We start from the raw sequence: 5,577 nt of genomic DNA, 5'->3' as shown, positions 1-5,577 counted from the left end.
CATTTATCCTTGTTCATTAGTCCTTGTTACTCGTTTTGTTAAAACAATTTTACTTGTTCATTAGTCCATGTGACTCGTTGTGTGAACCAGTTGTCCTTGTTCATTAGTCCTAGTGACTCGTCAAGTTAAAACAATTGTACTTGTTCATTAGTCCTTGTGACTCGTTGTGTAAACCATTTGTCCTTGTTCATTAGTCCTTGTGACTCGTTGTGTTAAAATAATTGTACTTGTTCATTAGTCCATGTGACTCATTGTGTGAACCATTTGTCCTTGTTCATTAACCCTTGTGACTCGTTGTGTTAAACAATTGTTATTGTTCATTAGTCCATGTGACTATTTGTGTGAACCATTTGTCCTTGTTCATTAGTCCTTGTGACTCGTTGTGTTAAACAATTGTACTTGTTTATTAGTCCATGTGACTCGTTGTGTGAACCATTTGTCCTTACTCATTGGTCCTTGTAACTCGTTGTGTTAAACAATTGTACTTGTTCATTAGTCCATGTGACTCGTTGTGTGAACCATTTGTCCTTCTTCATTAGTCCTTGTGACTCGTTGTGTAAACCATTTGTCCTTGTTCATTAGTCCTTCTGACTCGTTGTGTTAAAACAATTGTAGTTGTTCATTAGTCCATGTGACTCGTTGTGTGAACCATTTGTCCTTGTTCATTAGCCCTTGTGACTCGTTGTGTGAACCATTTGTCCTTGTTTATTAGTAAATATGACTCGTTGTGTGAACCATTTGTCCTTGTTCATTAGTCCTTGTGACTCGTTGTGTTAAATAATTGTACTTGTTCATTAGTCCATGTGACTCGTTGTGTAAACCATTGGTCCTTGTTCATTAGTCTTTGTGACTCGTTGTGTTAAAACAATTGTACTTGTTCATTAGTACATGTGACTCATTGTGTGAACCATTTGTCCTTGTTCATTAGTCCTAGTGACTCGTTGTGTTAAAATAGTTGTACTTATTCATTAGTCCTTGTGACTCGTTGTGTAAACAATTTTTCCTTGTTCATTAGTCCTTGTGACGCATTGTGTTAAAACAATTGTACTTGTTCATTAGTCCATGTGACTCATTGTGTGAACCATTTTTCCTTGTTCATTAACCCTTGTGACTTTTTGTGTTAAACAATTGTTATTGTTCATTAGTCCATGTGACTAGTTGTGTGAACCATTTGTCCTTGTTCATTAGTCCTTGTGACTCATTGTGTTAAACAATTGTACTTGTTTATTAGTCCATGTGACTCGTTGTGTGAACCATTTGTCCTTATTCATTAGTCCTTGTAACTCGTTGTGTTAAACAATTGTACTTGTTCATTAGTCCATGTGACTCGTTGTGTGAACCATTTGTCCTTCTTCATTAGTCCTTGTGACTCATTGCGTAAACCATTTGTCCTTGTTCATTAGTCCTTGTGACTCGTTGTGTTAAAACAATTGTAGTTGTTCATTAGTCCATGTGACTCGTTGTGTGAACCATTTGTCCTTGTTCATTAGCCCTTGTGACTCGTTGTTTGAACCATTTGTCCTTGTTTATTAGTAAATGTGACTCGTTGTGTGAACCATTTGTCCTTGTTCATTAGTCCTTGTGACTCGTTGTGTTAAACAATTGTACTTGTTCATTAGTGCATGTGACTTGTTTTGTAAACCATTTGTCCTTGTTCATTAGTCCTTGTGACGCGTTGTGTTAAAACAATTGTACTTGTTAATTAGTCCATATGACTCGTTGTGTGAACCATTTCTCCTTGTTCATTAGTCCTCGTGACTCGTTGTGTTAAAACAATTGTACTTGTTCATTAGTACATGTGACTCGTTGTGTGAACCATTTGTCCTTGTTCATTAGTCCTAGTGACTCGTTGTGTTAAAACAATTGTACTTATTCATTAGTCCTTGTGACTCGTTGTGTAAACCATTGGTCCTTGTTCATTAGTCTTTGTGACTCGTTGTGTTAAAACAATTGTACTTGTTCATTAGTACATGTGACTCATTGTGTGAACCATTTGTCCTTGTTCATTAGTCCTAGTGACTCGTTGTGTTAAAATAATTGTACTTATTCATTAGTCCTTGTGACTCGTTGTGTAAACCATTTTTCCTTGTTCATTAGTCCTTTTGACGCATTGTGTTAAAACAATTGTACTTGTTCATTAGTCCATGTGACTCGTTGTGTGAACCATTTGTCCTTGTTCATTAGTCCTCGTGACTCGTTGTGTTAAAACAATTGTACTTGTTCATTAGTACATGTGACTCGTTGTGTGAACCATTTGTCCTTGTTCATTAGTCCTAGTGACTCGTTGTGTTAAAACAATTGTACTTATTCATTAGTCCTTGTGACTCGTTGTTTAAACCATTGGTCCTTGTTCATTAGTCTTTGTGACTCGTTGTGTTAAAATAATTGTACTTTTTCTTTAGAACATGTGACTCATTGTGTGAACCATTTGTCCTTGTTCATTAGTCCTAGTGACTCGTTGTGTTAAAATAATTGTACTTATTCATTAGTCCTTGTGACTCGTTGCGTAACCCATTTGTCCTTGTTCATTAGTCCTTGTGACTCGTTGTGTTAAAACAATTGTAATTGTTCATTAGTCCATGTGACTCATTGTGTGAACCATTTATCCTTGTTCATTAGTCCTTGTTACTCGTTGTGTTAAAACAAGTGTAATTGTTCATTAGTACATGTGACTCGTTGTGTGAACCATTTGTCCTTGTTCATTAGTCCTAGTGACTCGTTGTGTTAAAACAATTGTACTTATTCATTAGTCCTTGTGACTCGTTGCGTAACCCATTTGTCCTTGTTCATTAGTCCTTGTGACTCGTTGTGTTAAAACAATTGTAATTGTTCATTAGTCCATCTGACTCATTGTGTGAACCATTTATCCTTGTTCATTAGTCCTTGTTACTCGTTGTGTTAAAACAAGTGTAATTGTTCATTAGTCCTTGTGACTCGTTGCGTAACCCATTTGTCCTTGTTCATTAGTCCATGTGACTCATTGTGTTAAAACAATTGTAATTGTTCATTTGTCTATGTGACTCGTTGTGTGAACCATTTATCCTTGTTCATTAGTCCTTGTTACTTGTTTTGTTAAAACAATTTTACTTGTTCATTAGTCCATGTGACTCGTTGTGTGAACCATTTGTCCTTGTTCATTAGTCCTTGTGACTCGTTGTGTTAAACAATTGTACTTGATCATTAGTCCATGTGACTCGTGGTGTGAACCATTTGTCCTTGTTCATTAGCCCTTGTGACTCGTTGTGTGAACCATTTGTCATTTTTTATTAGTAAATGTGACTCGTTGTGTGAACCATTTTTCCTTGTTCATTTGTCCTTGTGACTTGTTGTGTTAAACAATTGTAATTGTTCATTAGTCCATGTGACTCGTTGTGTGAACCATTTTTCCTTGTTCATTAGCCCTTGTGACTCGTTGTGTGAACCATTTGTCCTTTTTTATTAGTAAATGTGACTCGTTGTGTGAACCATTTTTCCTTTGTTCATTAGTCTTTGTGACTCGTTGTGTTAAAACAATTGTACTTGTTCATTAGTACATGTGACTCATTGTGTGAACCATTTGTCCTTGTTCATTAGTCCTAGTGACTCGTTGTGTTAAAATAGTTGTACTTATTCATTAGTCCTTGTGACTCGTTGTGTAAACCATTTTTTCTTGTTCATTAGTCCTTGTGACGCATTGTGTTAAAACAATTGTACTTGTTCATTAGTCCATGTGACTCATTGTGTGAACCATTTGTCCTTGTTCATTAACCCTTGTGACTTTTTGTGTTAAACAATTGTTATTGTTCATTAGTCCATGTGACTAGTTGTGTGAACCATTTCTCCTTGTTCATTAGTCCTTGTGACTCATTGTGTTAAACAATTGTACTTGTTTATTAGTCCATGTGACTCGTTGTGTGAACCATTTGTCCTTATTCATTAGTCCTTGTAACTCGTTGTGTTAAACAATTGTACTTGTTCATTAGTCCATGTGACTCATTGTGTGAACCATTTGTCCTTCTTCATTAGTCCTTGTGACTCATTGCGTAAACCATTTGTCCTTGTTCATTAGTCCTTGTGACTCGTTGTGTTAAAACAATTGTAGTTGTTCATTAGTCCATGTGACTCGTTGTGTGAACCATTTGTCCTTGTTCATTTGCCCTTGTGACTCGTTGTGTGAACCATTTGTCCTTGTTTATTAGTAAATGTGACTCGTTGTGTGAACCATTTGTCCTTGTTCATTAGTCCTTGTGACTCGTTGTGTTAAACAATTGTACTTGTTCATTAGTCCATGTGACTTGTTTTGTAAACCATTTGTCCTTGTTCATTAGTCCTTGTGACGCATTGTGTTAAAACAATTGTACTTGTTAATTAGTCCATATGACTCGTTGTGTGAACCATTTCTCCTTGTTCATTAGTCCTCGTGACTCGTTGTGTTAAAACAATTGTACTTGTTCATTAGTACATGTGACTCGTTGTGTGAACCATTTGTCCTTGTTCATTAGTCCTAGTGACTCGTTGTGTTAAAACAATTGTACTTATTCATTAGTCCTTGTGACTCGTTGTGTAAACCATTGGTCCTTGTTCATTAGTCTTTGTGACTCGTTGTGTTAAAACAATTGTACTTGTTCATTAGTACATGTGACTCATTGTGTGAACCATTTGTCCTTGTTCATTAGTCTTAGTGACTCGTTGTGTTAAAATAATTGTACTTATTCATTAGTCCTTGTGACTCGTTGTGTAAACCATTTTTCCTTGTTCATTAGTCCTTTTGACGCATTGTGTTAAAACAATTGTACTTGTTCATTAGTCCATGTGACTCGTTGTGTGAACCATTTGTCCTTGTTCATTAGTCCTCGTGACTCGTTGTGTTAAAACAATTGTACTTGTTCATTAGTACATGTGACTCGTTGTGTGAACCATTTGTCCTTGTTCATTAGTCCTAGTGACTCGTTGTGTTAAAACAATTGTACTTATTCATTAGTCCTTGTGACTCGTTGTGTAAACCATTGGTCCTTGTTCATTAGTCTTTGTGACTCGTTGTGTTAAAACAATTGTACTTGTTCATTAGAACATGTGACTCATTGTGTGAACCATTTGTCCTTGTTCATTAGTCCTAGTGACTCGTTGTGTTAAAATAATTGTACTTATTCATTAGTCCTTGTGACTCGTTGCGTAACCCATTTGTCCTTGTTCATTAGTCCTTGTGACTTGTTGTGTTAAAACAATTGTAATTGTTCATTAGTCCATGTGACTCATTGTGTGAACCATTTATCCTTGTTCATTAGTCCTTGTTACTCGTTGTGTTAAAACAAGTGTAATTGTTCATTAGTCCTTGTGACTCGTTGCGTAACCCATTTGTCCTTGTTCATTAGTCCCTGTGACTCATTGTGTTAAAACAATTGTAATTGTTCATTTGTCTATGTGACTCGTTGTGTGAACCATTTATCCTTGTTCATTAGTCGTTGTTACTTGTTTTGTTAAAACAATTTTACTTGTTCATTAGTCTATGTGACTCGTTGTGTGAACCATTTGTCCTTGTTCATTAGTCCTTGTGACTAGTTGTGTTAAACAGTTGTACTTGATCATTAGTCCATGTGA

Source organism: Silene latifolia, chromosome 9, assembly GCF_048544455.1.
Source record: "Silene latifolia isolate original U9 population chromosome 9, ASM4854445v1, whole genome shotgun sequence".
Taxonomy (NCBI): Eukaryota; Viridiplantae; Streptophyta; class Magnoliopsida; order Caryophyllales; family Caryophyllaceae; genus Silene; species Silene latifolia.
Note: the sequence above shows the minus strand (reverse complement) of the source record.